The 16240-nt window shown below is 35.0% G+C and overlaps 1 protein-coding gene across 2 annotated transcripts in view; it reads right to left on the bottom strand.

The window, feature by feature from the left end:
• The window catches only part of Polr1C (RNA polymerase I and III subunit C), a 184313-nt gene that overhangs the window by 64791 nt on the left and 103282 nt on the right, over positions 1-16240 (bottom strand). The window lies entirely within an intron of this gene.

The following is a 16240-nucleotide window of genomic DNA, read 5'->3' as shown; positions in this document are numbered from 1 at the left end:
TTCTTACATTTGTCTCCGTATTCTCTAAGAGAACAAGCTGACTTATTTGCCAGGAACTTTTGATATGCTTTCTTCTTTTCCTTCACTGCCTCTTTAACTTCCCGTGTCCATGAAGGAGTTCTGATTTTTCTATCCTTGCAAACAACCTCAACACATACCTCTCTAGCAGAATCAATCAATGTTTTCTTCAGAGCTCATCACTGAATTTCCAAGGTTTGATTCCTGTTCTCAAACTCTTCATTTTTTCTTGAATAATGCTTGTATATTTTAGTCTACAGTTCACATCTGAGAGCCTCTCAACTTTTATTCATTTTATAACTTTCTTACATGTTCTTCTTTTCAATATATAATTCAATTTTATCCTGCTTAAGAGTAAATGGTAATCACTTCCAATTTCAAATCCTTTGTGCACTCTGGTGTCCTGCACCAGAGAGAAAACATCACTATGAACAATAACATAGTCAATGAGACTTTTCTTATTTCTTGCCTCTTCTCTCCATGTGAATTTATACACATTTGTATGTTGGAACATGGTGTTAGTAATAAACAGTCCATGTCCTGAGCAGAAATCCAACAAATATTTGCCATTATTATTAGCTTTGCTCTTTTCTCCAAATTTTCCCAAAATATTTTTATATGTCTGACAATCATTTCCCACTCTGCTATTTAGATCCCGAACAAGGACCAACTTTTCCTTTTTCATTGTGTCAGTTGCTTTCTCTAAAGCCTCAAAAAATTCCTCCACTTCTACCTTAGGAGAACTATCTGTGGGACCATAGGCACAAATAAGTCTCATTGTCCAGTTCCCCATTCTGATATTTGCCCACATCACTCTACTTGAAATTGCCTGCTATTCAAGAAGTTTAGCCTCATATTTAGTGTAGAATACTATGGCTACTCCTTCTTTTCCTTGATTATCGTAATTCACAATTGTCAAGTGTAGTCTTGCTGCACTAATGATGACATGTCAGCCATTTCTACCTAACCTCTCGTTTACTGTTTACATGAAGTGAACCAACAGTGGTTAATAGGTGATTGACAGCTGACAGAGAGTGTGCATGGGTACCAGAAGAAAACAAGAAGAGAAAGAATGGAAGTCTGAGAACACAGACCAGAGAATTTTGTTTTAGGAAATTTTTTAAGAGAGCGTGACAGTCGGAATATATTAATAGAGGATTCCAAAAAGGGTATCTTATAAAGGTGAATCTTTAAATTAGAGAAGTGAGACTGTCAACAAGTGAATACTAAATGAAGAGGATATATTAAACAGGCATTGTATTTCAACATTCAACGAAACGCAAAATGGAACGTTTCTTCTTCTGTCTCAGGGATGCAGGTGATGCTAATTATTTTATCGGAACAAATTACAGAATTATTGAAATATGAAACTATAAAGTGGCTTTAATGAAGAGGCTCTACTTTGATACAATGTTTATAAAGTAATAAAAGAAATTGTTTTTCCCTTGTAAAGAATTACTGATTTGTGTTTCTTGTAATAAAATTGTCTAAGGTAAGAATATTTATATTCCAGCGAAACAGTGAGGATGACTGGAACTACGTATGCTAAATAAACTGCATAATTTCATGGAAGTTAAGTAGAAGTTTTATATTTTGACAAAAAGCCTAATAAAAAACTGACTTTAGCGAACATTTATTGTTTGTAGGAATTCATTGTGAAAAAAAAAAAAAGCTTAACCTAGTAGACTGACTAACTACATATGAAATAAACCAATAATAGAACGAATCAGTGAGAGAATGAAAATATTCCTTTAAAGGTAAAGGATATCTCTAAGGTATAGATTTAATTTAGAAGGCTTTGGATTCACATAGTTTTGTAGTTAATAATTTTATTTACAATGTATATAGTGTTTTCATCATCATAATGCTATTTAAGGATACAGACTGGATAATGAGTTCTGGTCTCATTATCCATCTAATATCCTCTTTTGAGGTCTACCTGGCATTCTCTTTCCAAATGGTTTATATTTTATTATTTGTTTAGGATATCGGGTGTTGGCTATTCGGTTTTACATTTTCTATCCAATTTTGTTTGTAAGTGTGTAGTTTTTCTTCTATTGATTTTATTCTTAGTTCTTTTAAAATATCTTCATTCCTTTTTTTGTCTAATAATGTGTAATTTGCAGTTTTTCTCAATCTCATTTCACTTCTTTTTATTCCTTGTTTATTGCCCAAATTTCACTGCCATATAATAACAACATGAGCGCTGCTAAAAGTATTATATATTTTCAAGTCTGTTTCTTTTTGTACAATATTTGGATTGAGTATTCTATTTATCACGCCTATAATCTATAAAAATTTTGAAGTTTTTAATTTTATGTCTTTTTCTCCTTCATATGATATTTCACATCCTTGATAACTGAAAGTATTTATGGGTTCTATTATTTTATTATTAAGAACTATTTTACTTCTAACTGGAGTTTGTCCATAAAATGCCACTGTTTGAGTTTTATTCATGGATATTTTCATTCTAAACTGTTCCATTATAATGTTTAAATTATATACTGCTCTTTGTTGGGTGCTTAAGGGTCAAAGCTGTATAACTGAGAAGAGACCTCCACTTAGTCTTTAAAGCAGCATTTCTCAACCTTTTTGCCCTTGCAGAACCCTTGAAATAATATCCATGTTATAGGGAACCCCTACATAATAATTATTATATATCATTGTTAGTATCTTTGCCCTTGCGGAACCCTTGAAATAATATCCATATTGTAGGGAACCCCTATATAATGATTATTATATATCATTGTTAGTATCTTTCTTTATTACCGTATTTTCCGGTGTAGTGTATAAGACGCACTTTTTTACCTTAAAAATTCATCTTAAAAATGGGGTGTGTCTTATATAATGAAAGTAAAGATTGTTTCCTCTTTTCAAAGTCATACGCCCTCCCTTTTATGTTCCAAGATCTTTGTAGGCGGTTAATAGTGCAATCAAATTGATGCGTGACCTTCATGTGACTTCTAGCGCGTCATTGGCTAAGAACGGGGAGTCCCTATTCAAGTTTGATAATATCTTATCCGAGTAATCAGTTACTGATGTTTATCAGTGTTGAGTTGATGTGTTGAGATATTTTGTGTTCAGTTTGATATTTCCCCCGTAGATTTTAGTGATGGAAAAAAACAGGCGACATTCATATACTTCAAGTTACAAATTGCAGGTTGTAAAATATGTGGAAGAACACGGGAATAGGGAAGCTGAAAGACATTTTGGACCTCTGCCTACAGAAAACATGATTAGAACTTGGTGTGGTCAGAAGGAGATTTTGTACAATTTGCATGATGAAAAGCATGCGGAACGTGGAAAAATTGCGAAGTGGCCAGAACTAGAGACCAAAGTTTTGAAATGGGTGCAAAAAAATCGGCAAAATGGCATTGCCATTTCAACAAAAATCTTTCTTGAAATGTGGAATTAGCAACACCCTTGATGAAAGTGAATATCATTTCTTATATGAAGATGATGATGATGAACAAGAGGAAGAAGAAGGAGAAGAAATTAATGATGATAGAGAAGAGTCAGATGACAGCGACATGGGTTTTGCAGGTTTCTGAAAGGTCAGTTTACTATTAAAAATTATCTATTATTTTATCCATTTTTATTTAAATCATACTTTAAAGTTTAGGTTTTTTCCAGAAAATTGTATTAAATTTCTTGGGTGCGTCTTATACACTGGAAAATACAGTATTTATGAATTTAAAGATCATGAGGAAAACAAATAATAAGTGCTATAATAGCTTTATCGTTTATTTGTAATTTTCAAAATAATAAGATAAATCAAAGTAAAATGTCATATAAACAAAAATATGTGCCAAAGAATTGCTATTTTTGAAACAAATATGAATAATAAAGTTTAATTTTCTAATGTGAAACCTGTGCTTGTCTTTTGGTACACAAATACTTAATTAGGGATCAGATTTTAGATAAACATGGATTTCATCTTTAACAGAAAGGAGACGATTTCTGTCTTTGCTCCTAATACTTTTCAAACAAGAAAAAGCTTGCTCACACATGTAAGACGTTGAAAACTGCAGCAATATATTTATTGTTTTCCTATGAATAGTACAATACTCTTCTTTAACAGAAATCTGGAACTTGTCCAGGGATAGGTCAGTAAATCTCATCTTGAATGCATGATCAGATTGCAGCCCATAAAGTTCTTCCTCTTCTCTTAAAGTCAAGTTCTCAGGATGAGCAAAAGATTCTGAGTATGGATCTCTCACCCAATCATACATTTGTGTTGGAAGGGACAGAAAATAATATTCAATTTTTATCATCAGTTCTTCCAGGTGGGTTACAATAAGACTTGAAATTTGATGATATCCTTCTTTACTTTTAAGCCCCACCAGTAATCAAAACATATCACGATTCCCTTTTGCAACATGATTTTTCCAAAGATTCAGTCTTCTTTTAAATCCAATAACCTTGTCACTTGAAGTTAATATATTTTCTCCAGGGCCCTTCAGTGACTCGTTCAGTATATTAATGTAATGAAAAAGGTCAGCTAAATAGGCTAGCATCTGCTCCCACTTTTGATCTTCAAAACACTTGGCAAAATCTTGTTTATTGTTTTCTTGAAAATATCTTTGCAATTCATCTTTTAGCTCAAACACCCTATTTAGAACTTTTCCTCTACTTAGCCACCAGATTTCTGTATAGAGCAAAACATTTATATGCTCTTTGTCCAGATTTTTAAACATTCTGGAGTGAACTGGCCTTTGTTTAATGAAGTTAACCATTTTTGTGGCATCATCAAAAACTTTTTTCAGTTCATCAAGAAATACATAGGAAAACAGGGAGAAAGAGAGAGAGAAAATGGAACAACTCCACTACACAGTGATTGTTGTTTACATCGCGCAAAGCACTTATGTAACCTTATTCACCATTCAGAGCAAACTATCGATATATCGAATTGAAAGTGTGAATATATTTTCACGTAGGTTAGCACGTAACTCAAATGAAATTGGTCTTGAAACAATAAAAATACTTAATACATGCGACGCTATCATTAAAGGTATTACTTTTTAAAAAAAATTGGTGAAATTAAAGAGTCGAGAAAATTAGTTTATAAAACAGATTCAGTTATGTTAGTAATATAATATTTAGTAAATTAATAAAAATATAATAGAAAAAGTATAATAAAAAGAAATAATCATGAAAAATCGGGTGCCCCCCCCCCCCCGTTAATGCATAAGTACCAAATAATGTAATTAATAATATTATTTGAACATAATTATTATTTACTTGAGTCTAACTTTCATAAATACATAACACCTTAATGCACAATTTGTAACGATATAACTAATAAATTGATGAAATAACAAAAATCGATTGCTCAAACTATCGACTGTGACCTGAAATAAAGGAGTAACCTTCTCAAAAATTATGATCACCATAAAGTGGAGTTTAGCCAAGAAAACATACAAACTTTCATATTAATGAGTGAATACGTACCTACACACAAGAAAATACAGAGGATTGATAAGAGACTAACTGCGCTTCTCGCGTTTCTTGCTTGCACTGACTCATAAGCGATACTAGCTAGCGCTAGAACTAGCTTCAGTTGCCGTATGATAAGTATATCACAGACAGCATTGCCTCACATCCTAGTGGGAGTTAATATAACTAACGCGAACTCGAATTTATTCCTTTCAGAGAAGGTTTATTATTTTCTTCCACTGTTTAATTTCATTTATTTGCCACTGCTATTCATTATTATTTCTCACGGAACCCCTAGCAATGTCTCGCAGAACCCCGGTTGAGAAGCGCTGCTTTAAAGGAATGCGGAGAATTGACCAGGGCTTCTGACCTAATGTCCAATCCTCACCTTCTCATGGTGCACCCTGTTATGTATCTACTTAGATACTGAACGAACGAGGATGGGCTGGCAATTTGGGATTCCGATCAAATTATATTCTTATTGGCTTGAACCACAATATTAAATGATGGTACAACATGACAGAATTTCATGCCAGCTGGGGCATCGCCCAGTTAAACAAGGCTCCTGTTTTCACCAGGTTTCACCAGTATTTTCACCAGGGAACCAGCAAAAAGTCAGCTAATGGAACAAATCCTGAAACATATCCCCTACTCAACATCAACAGAGTTCAAGATCAGTACTATCAACATAAGAAGTCTGAATGGAGCTAGCTGAGGAACTGGATAAGTACCAGATTGACATAATAGGGGTGACTGAAATGAAAAATGAGATCTTCTGAACTATAATTAAAAAATGTTATATTCAGGCAAAGCCAATCAAGGAAAAGAAGGAGTAGCTATAGTATTAAACACTAAATACGAGGCTAATCTTCTTGAATGGCAGACAATTTCAAGTAGAATGATGTGGGTAAATATTAGAATGGGGAATTGGACAATGAGACTTATTTGTGCCTATTGTCCCACAGAAGGTTCTACTGAGGTGGAAGTTAGGTATATTTATTCTTTGTAATATATCAAACAGTATATGGCGTTTTAGTTTCATTAAATGTATATTTTTTATTTGGTCTCGAGTTAATCATTTCCCGGATTCTAAAAGTAATAGAGTTAAAAGTCGTTTGCACCAATCGGATTGAACTCTTGTATATTTACTTAATACTCGGTGTAAAAAGAGTGTCTTTACAGAGATATAACATAAATAGCACACTGACAGGAATTATAGCATAACTGGAGTAGCTGACATGATTAAATAACACGATGCCTTAAACTTGGATACCATTCTCCAGTGTGGTGAAGATAATCTGCTTCTCAATGCTGTGAAAACATAGTGCTGTCTGATTTATCCCAACAAGGACCTCAAATTCACTCCTCTTTATTTATGATAATATTCATCTACAAAACAAGATTTTGTAACTGCAAGATCTTGCAGTTACAAATTTGCAGACTTGCATTTCTTGACATAAATCATATCTACAGCATCCTAAAAACTTGTCTTTTTTTTCCCCCCCCCCCATTCTAGACATGACCTCTCCTGGACAACACTCATAACAGACACATTTGGTTTATCTTTATAATAAAGATATAAAATTCTAAGCCTTGCAGAAGTCCAACCCCATGTTCGAGGCATTTCCCCACGTACAAGGCGAAAGTGGCAAGAAGGGTTTGCTTTGTAGGGTAAGGTGCCAATACGGTAGCATGAAATTTATTTATTTATTTTATTTATTTATTTTTTTAAGAGTTGGATGGTTACATCAAACCCAGAAAACTTTCTAGTATCTTATCCAAGTTTTCTTTTGTCAAATCCTGCTACCACTTTTTTTTTCACTTGGATTGTTACATCAAACCCTGCAGAGAACCCTGAAAATTGCTGACTAACGGGGCTCTGCCACACCCAATTCCATGAAGAGCGTTCTGATCACAAACTTATTACTGTGTCTGGGGTAGCCGACACTTTGAGAATTGCAGTCGGGGATCTCGATGAGAAATATGCTATAAGAATGAGAACTCTCAACATACTTCAGCTAAACATCAACGGCACCAAAAAAAGATGGAAGAACTTGAGAACATTTTATACAAAAATAGCATCCATATTGCATGCTTACAAGAAGCGAAACTAAATCAGAATATGAAGTTTCAAATCAAAGGCTATTCAACATTAAGGAAAGACGGACCAGATCATTCTGGCGGAGGTCTAGCTATACTCCTACGGACTAAATACATTAAATATAAAGAAATCGTACACATTATTACAATGGTCAATGCATATAACACAGATATAAATACAGAACTACTTCAACAACTAAGTCAAACAACATCAGATACAAAGATCCTTCTAGGAGATCTAAATGCAAAAAGCCCAACCTGGGGCTCCCCGCAACTAGATCGGAAAAGAGCACAAACAGAAGACATAATTGATGATCTAAACCTTGAGATCATAAACAACAAGCAAAATACATATCTGTCAAAAACAACAGGCAAAGAATCAACATTAGACATCACAGCAGTAGATTATGAAACTGCGAATCTTACCCAGTGGAAAATACTAAAGAATGGCATCAGCAATCACAGACCTATTATCACAACCATTAATTTGCAGTTAGACCAAAAACCACAGACAAAGAGATCTTGGAACTTCAGAAAAGCAAACAGGCCTAAATACACACAACTATTAGAAACATATTGCACTAGCACACTCACTAGTAAAGAACTTGATCAGCAACTACTAGAACTAACTAACAACATACAAAGAGTTGCAAAAAATTCAATTCCAGAAGACTCGGGAAAAACAATTGGGTTCCATTTTGGAAAGATCATAATATCAATGCTATGATCACTAAAAGATATTATCAACGAACAGTTAAAACAAAATAATACAGAAGACAACAGAAAAAAGTTAATAGAATTAACTCAAAACATAGAAGATGAAATTTCTAACTGCAAGCAAAAAAAGTGGGAAGAATTCTGCAATAGACTAGATCCAAGAAAAGACACAACACTGGAACATCATCAAATTATTAAATGGTGCAACACTTCTGGATACTGATCACTCTTCAAACACAGTATTGGTTCCTTGGCAAATTTACTAGCCAAACATTACTCCAATGCAAGCGAGCTGCAATACAACAAAGAAGACAAAAAAGTGCAGGAAAATTGCAAATCATCTGCTAATACAATCCAGAACCTATCCTTCTGAAGACATTTTTACTCAGGACCTCATAATAACAGAATTAGAAACAGCAATTAGTCAAATTGATCCTAACAAATCACCCGGAATTGATCTTATCTTTGGACCTATGATTAAAAACAGGAAAAATAGCCAAAAACTGCCTTCTGTTGACTCCTTTAATTTTTTTTTTTCAGAACTCACATAAGTGGTCTCTAGTCTCTGATCAATTGTTTTATTTCTAAATCTCATTGGTTTGAACACTATCTAGTTTGGTGGTCTGGCTCATTTCTCTCTTATTCCATAGCCACTTATTCATTTCACTCCCCATCTTACACAACAGAATTAGTGAAGCTTGTATCTCAATATATGCAGTCATAACAAAAATTGTGCCCATAAAGAGCTGAAATATTTTACTTGTTTTATAAGTTCTCCAATGATAATGAAAGTAATGTTTTCCACCTTCCTGCCGCCTATTTTCACTGTTTTTTTTTTTTTTTTTTTTTTTTACCTATACAGCCCTTGAGGATACATATCAGGAAATTCATGAGAACAATGTTTTTTTTTCTTTCTTTTTCTAATTTTTACAACAAATTTGTTACAGCAGTTATTTGTATTTACTTAAGTCCTAAACACTTATACTGAATTTATTTAGGAGTATAATATTATTTGCATAAAGTAAAGAGTGGAATAACAATACATGCAAGAAGGGAACATTTGTCTATTAAAAGCACACTTTCAATTTATTCTAAAAATAAATGATACTATACTATGTTTAGTATAGCATAGTCTCCTCTTATACTATGTTTACTGAAATACAATTGTGCATTGTGTATTATTCATTCCATATAAATTATATGTAGATGCAGTTAAAAAACAATTAGGATGATTAATTACATATACTGTACTTTGATTCATATATCAAGGATCATCATCATCAGTGTAATACAGTTGGAAATAATTTTCTTGATTTCCAGCTGTATTATACTAATGATGATATATGATGCATGAATTGAAATATCTGTAATTAATCTATCTTAATTAAATATTTTTCAACTGCATCTATGAGTAACTTATACAGAACAGCAGTTGCTGCAAAATTCACAAAGTATGAAATTCAAGCATTCACAAAATGGATTCCTTCCTGAAAATAGACATCACAGATGTCCATCTATAACGAACATCAATCAGTATTATGTGTATAAAATGAAAAATTCATCAAGTATGTTATTTCAGTGACTATATATATTTCAAGTAAGTGGTAAAATTAATGAGCACATTATCAGGATTTATAAACATGAAACTCTTCACATACATTATGGTCAATTGCTTTGGCTAGGGACCAAAAGCTGCCGTTTGGACAGGCTGATAGTTTCTTGCTTTTCGCTCTTTTGAACTGTTTTGGAAGCAATGATTTTTTTTTTTTTTTTTTACATCTATTTCGGGCTTCAGTATAAGATCTAAAGGAGGATGCAGTTCTTGATTTGAGCCAGTTGTGGTATGTTTGGTTTTTCATTTGTATAGCCTTGGCACATCTTTTGGAGATCCAGAATTTAGTTAGGGAATGGTGGTTCAGAGTAGTGTGTGTGGGGGGGGGGAGAAGTATGTTTCCATGCAGTGAGGATTACTGTGGTGTGATAAGTTGAGTGCATATATTTGGATTGGAAGGCCTGGAAACAATAGTCTAACTATGGGAATGTGGCATAGAAGTCGCAGAGGCTGTCCCACTTGGCTCTGTTATAATGCCAAACTACTCTTGTATGCGAGTGGCTGAGTAAGCATTGTTGCATGGGGAGAGATGAGCACTAGATTGTGGTCAGAATTACCTACAGTGCCCCCCCCCCCAACATTCACTGTGTAGTGGAAGGGTCATTGATGAAGAAGAGATCTAGGGTGTTTGGGGAGTGGTTCGGGTTATCTGGTATTCTGGTTGGCATCTGAACAAGTTGTGTACGGTTGTTAGTGAAGGTAAATGTTAGCACCTCTGCCTGCAAGATCTGTACAACTGGAGGAGAAAATCCAGTTGGTGTTGTGGACATTAAAATCTTCAAGGAGGACGATTTCACTGTTGGGAAAGTGGAACTGGAGAAAATCAATTTTTAAGGAGAGCAAATTAAAGAGGATCAAGGAAAAGAAGGAGTAGCCAGAGAATTCAACACAAAATACGAGGCTAATTTTCTTGAATGGCAGTCAGTCTCAAGTAGATTGATGTGGGCAAATATAAGAATGGGGAATTGGATAATGAGACTTATTTGTCTCATTATCCAATGGTCCCACAGAAGGTTCTACTAAGGTAGAAGTGGAGGTATGTTTTGAGGCTTTAGAAAAAGCAACTGACACAATGAAAAAGGAAAAGTTGGTCCTTGTTGGGGATCTAAATAGCAGAGTAGGAAATGATTGTGAGACATACAAAAATTTTGGGAAAATTTGGAGAAAACAGCAAAGCTAATAATAATGGCAAATATCTGTTGGATTTCTGCTCAAGACATGGACTGGTTATTATTAACACCATGTTCCAACATAAAAATGTGCACAAATTCACATGGAGAGAAGAGGCAAGGAATAAGAAAAGTCTCATTGACTATGTTATTGTTGATAGTGATGTTTTCTCCCTGGTGCACGACACCAGAGTGTATAGAGGATTTGAAATTGGAAGTGATCACTATTTAGTCTTGAGCAGGATAAAATTGAATTTCATATTGAAAAGAATGATATGTAAGAAAGTTTTAAAGGAATAAAAGTTGAGCAGCTCTCAGATGTGAACTGTAGACTAAAATACACAAAGATTATTGAAGTAAAAATGAAAGAGTTTGAGAACAGGAATCAAACCTTGGAGATTCAGTAGCAAGCCTTGAAGAAAGCCCTGATTGATTGATAGAGAGGCATGTGGTGAAGTTGTCTGCAAGGATAGAAAAATCAAAACTCCATGATGGACACAGGAAGTTAAAGAGGCAGTGAAAGAAAAGAAGAAAGCATATCAAAATTTCCTGGCAAATAAGTCAGCTTGTGCTCTTAGAGAATACAGAGACAAATGCAAGAATGCTAAACACTGTGTAAAACTAGCTAAACAAAAGTCATTGGAAGACTTTGGCAAGAATATAGAAAATAAATATCAAGAAGGTGGCAAAATATTCTGGAGGTTGTTGAAGAAGCTTAGGAATGGGGGAAAGTGTGCTGTAAAAGGAGTTAGAGATGATAAAGGTGACATGAAAATGGGAGAAAAAGATATCCTTGAATTATGGAGTAATTACTTTGAAAAACTGCTAAATGAAACAAGCAGTGATGACAGCACAGTGTTAAAAAACACTGACCAGGCATGCAGTCAGGAATACATATCCATACTTGAAGTAAAAAAAGCCATTAAAGGCTTGAAATGTGGAAAGGCAGCAGGAGTAGATGATATTCGACCAGATATGCTGAAGCATGGTGGTATAAAAGTCTTACAGTGGCTGCACTGCATAGTTCAGAAAGCCTGGACAGAGGGACGAATTCCCGATGAATAGAGTAGAGCTCTCATAGTACCCATATATAAAAAGGGAAATAAAACTGAATGTGAAAATTACAGAGGTATTTCCCTACTGAGTGTTCCTGGCAAGATCTATGCAAGTATACTTGAGAAACGGTTGAGAAGAATTGTGGAAGAAAAGCTTGGTGAAGAACAAGCTGGATTCAGGCCAAATAGAGGCTGTCAGTATCAGATCTTCACTTTACGACAAATAGTCAAGAAGGCATGGGAATATAACAAAGATCTGTATTTAAGTTTTGCCGATTTGGAAAAGGCAAATGACAAGGTGCCAAGAGAGAAGCTATTCAATACGCTACAATTATATAGTGTCAATGGGGCATTATATCAAGCAATACTTAGTCTTTATTTGAGTTGTAAGTCAGCAGTTAGAATTGAAGGAAGTACAGGAAGATGGTTTAATGTTAAATCTGGTGTGAGACAAGGATGTACATTATCCCCTCTGTTATTCGTTATCTATATGGATCACATTATGAAGGAAAGTGGTATTAAACATGATATCCAAATTGGAGATGTTAATGTCAGCTCTTTGCTTTATGCGGATGATGTTATACTTCTAAATAAATTTGCTACAAGTCTGGAAGATTCACCGATTAAACTGAATAACTGTTGTAATAGATATGGTATGAAGGTCAGCAATAAAAAGACAAAGACAATGAAAATAGGTAGAATCATTGAAAATGTCAACTGTGTTGTGAATGGAGAACCTGTGGAACAAGTAAAACATTTCAGCTACTTAGGCACGATTTTTACTGAAGATGGTAAATTAAATATAGAAATAGACAACAGAATCAGCAAAGCTGGCAGCATGGTGGGAAGTCAATTGAATAAATTCATATGGAATAAGAGAGAAATTAGTCGGAACACTAAATTAGCTGTATACAAGACAGTGTTCAAACCAGTTTTAACTTATGGATCCGAGAGCTGGGTTAGAAGTAAAACACTTGACCAAAGACCGCAGATATGAGAGTCCTGAGAAAGATTAGAGGCGTGAACAGAAGCATCAATGGCAATATCATATTAAAAGCGAGGATTTTAGGAAAGAACTTGACGTTGTCAGCATCCAGGAGTTTGCAGAGCTAATCTCAGGTGGTATGGTCACTTGAACAGAATGGGCGAAGAAAGATTAGCAAAACAAGTGTTCTCTGCCAGGTTGGCAGCAAAACGACCCAGAGGAAGACCAAGATATAGGTGGATTGATACGGTACAAATTGCCTTAGAAGATAAAAATTCTGATAATGTTGGAGTCTTGACAAGTAACAGACTGATTTGGAGGAAAATTGTAGATAGGAAGTTAGTAATGATGTAATTTTTTTCATGTAGTACTATCATATCCTGTACACCCCTTGAGGGTACACCTTGAGGGAATTTGATGATTATGATGATGATGAAAATTAAAGAGCTCAGAGTGGTTGGTTGCATTAGTGGAGCAATAGAGCCAGCAAATGAATTCGAATGGAAAAGGAATATTTTGAACCCAAGAGTGTCAAACTTGAGTATTTCTAGGCTGGGTGGTCTCTGGCAAGCTATATTAGAGTGGATGTATGCGCAGACACCATCCTTGGGTTGAAAGGAGTTAAAGAGTGTGCAGTTTGAAAGAGTGAGTGATGAATAGTAGTGGGGGAGGTGAGATTTGAGTTTCTGCCAGAAAAAGGAGGTGGGGTTTAGTAGACTGAAGATGGTAGTGGACACTACTAAGGTTGGAGTTTAGGCCACAGATGTAGGTGAAGTGGATATGCAACATTCTGTGAGGCATATATTTGATCACAAGGGTCTTGCATGTTTCCTATGCAGTGCCTGCATATCTCCATGGTGGTGTTAGATCTCGAATGAGGACTCTTTCAAGAAAAGAATCATTCATTCCAGATTTAACTAAAACACAATATTAAGTAAGAAAATACTTGTACTGTTGGCAAAGTAAACATATTATATGAGAGAACATGTCACATTTTCTTTAGAAAATGAAAATTAGAAAAAGATTGCATATCTAAACATAAATGTATTGTTTAAAGCTTTAATGTTAAATTATGCTCTATACAAGAACGTGTATCTAAGTGCTAACAAAAGTCCAAAGGTTGCTTGCTGACCTCCGCCGATGACGTAAACTCCGAGGCAGAGGCGTTTGTGGAAAGCGAACGGAATTCGAGTTCCACAAAAAGAGCGCTCATTGAGGAGCAGAAATGTGACGCCACTTTGTAAGAGCGAATAGGGAGGTGCCGTGAATAGGATTTAAAGGCAGAAAGAGGGTGCTATGAAGAAGGATAAAAGCGAGTTCAGGATTCCTTGAAGCTCTCTCTCAGTCTCATTTTTTTTGCCTTATTATTGTTGCCTGTTCCTGTGTTCTCAAGGACCAGCGATGCCGTTGATCGAAAGGAAGCTTGACAACGACGAGCTGCAACCTTTCCCTTTCGCCGTTGCTGACTGAGATGATGGCAGTTTTCCAATTCGGGCCATCTGTAAAGGTTTTTCCGATGTGAGATAGCAAAGAATTCCCCTTTGATGACGGTCGAGCCAACGACAGCAAACCATGAGATGAGCGCGTGTCCAGCAAAGAAAAATGCCCCATTTGTGACTAGCATGTGATTTCCGAGTGGCGGCAACCTACCGTAACAGAAAGATATCCTCACGCAAAGGACGGACGAAAGAATCACGATATCATCACGTCAAGGTGGTAAAGTACTAAAACCTATGTAATAATTAGTTTTAGATGACAGAAGGAACAAGAATTTTGACTAGGAGGAAAGAGAACTTTATAGTGACCATGTGCAATGATTTATTGACTGTATTGAACTGGTAGTCTGAGAACTTATGATTGTGCAGTTCCTAATCTAATGTGAAGAAGTAAAATGATAGAAAGTTTAGTTTAGAAGTTGACTTATGTTTTGTGCTATGTGTGGATTTAATTTACCCATGGAATGTGAATAGCATGCTCGTCAGTTTGAACATTTCTTACTTGCTTAGAAATTTACTTAGTGATTTAGTAAATGATAAAAATGTGATTAGCCTTTGACAAGTTAACTTAATTGCAATCTCTTTGACCACTTAATAAACATGTTTTTCTATGTAAGCCTGAGTTTTATCTGAGCATGAGACTGATTTTACCACTCATAAAACTACGGACCTATGCATAAGGGGAATATAAAGGAAGCTAAGAGCTTTTAGGCCATGACTGTATGCTAAGATTACTTTAAGCTACTTAATTCTTTTAATAAGATTAGGTAACACTTAACCTCTGGGAAGGTTTCTTTTGGACAAGAATTTTCTGTTCTAAAGTTTTGACTGGCACAGCTAAAACAAACAAATATCGTCAGAGCTTGAAAAGGGAAACGGGCCCCAGAGAGATAGTTTAGAGATTTATCCTTAGTTGGCACAGGAAAGATAATAGCAGTAAATTTATAGAAAACCAACAACGTAACAGCGGCTACACTTGATTTTTGCACTAATTTAGCTTGTTTGTAGTCTTATGATCCAAATGTTTTCTCCATTTTGGCATTTTTCTTCTAGTTGTTTACAAAGTTGATGACTTTGTTCCCTCAGGGCAAATGTCAGGTCTGGTCGAGCATGTATCTGTGATTGAGGACAAGTGTCTGTTAACTTGTTGTTGATCGCTATTATTAATTTAGATGTACTTGTCAGCATGTTACAAGTCACCTTTACGAGGATGGAAAGCTTGTTCTGTCCTTTCTTTGATTTATGGGTCTGAAACGATTGAACCTGATGTTTTTAGAATCAACGTTGCATTCTTCTGCTAATTTGATGTCTTCTTTTAGTGATTTTCTATTTTTTGTTGGAAAGTTAAAAATAACAGTGCTGAATTTTTGATTTTGGCCTCCATCGAGTCATGTACCATTGATGCAAATAAGTTGCAGTGTTCATTTCTATCAGTGATTGTCAATTAGTTCAGCTTAGCATTCAGTGCTCATATTTTGGAGGAAAAAGTTTCATACATTAGGTGTAAGAGTGAAATTTCTAACACTCTTACCTAATGTGGAAATATAAAGCTCTCAAATTTCATCTAAATGTAGAGAGGCTTTGTTAATATACCTTTAGACAAAAATCATTAACAGGTGCTTAAGAATCTAAATACAGAGTGAATCATAACA

Source organism: Typopeltis vanoorti, chromosome 11 (assembly GCF_054136105.1).
Source record: "Typopeltis vanoorti isolate ZY-2024b chromosome 11, IOZ_Tvanoo_1.0, whole genome shotgun sequence".
In the NCBI taxonomy this organism is placed as follows: Eukaryota; Metazoa; Arthropoda; class Arachnida; order Uropygi; family Thelyphonidae; genus Typopeltis; species Typopeltis vanoorti.
The sequence above is the reverse complement of the archived record's forward strand: the minus strand, read 5'-3'. Positions and strand labels throughout refer to the sequence as shown.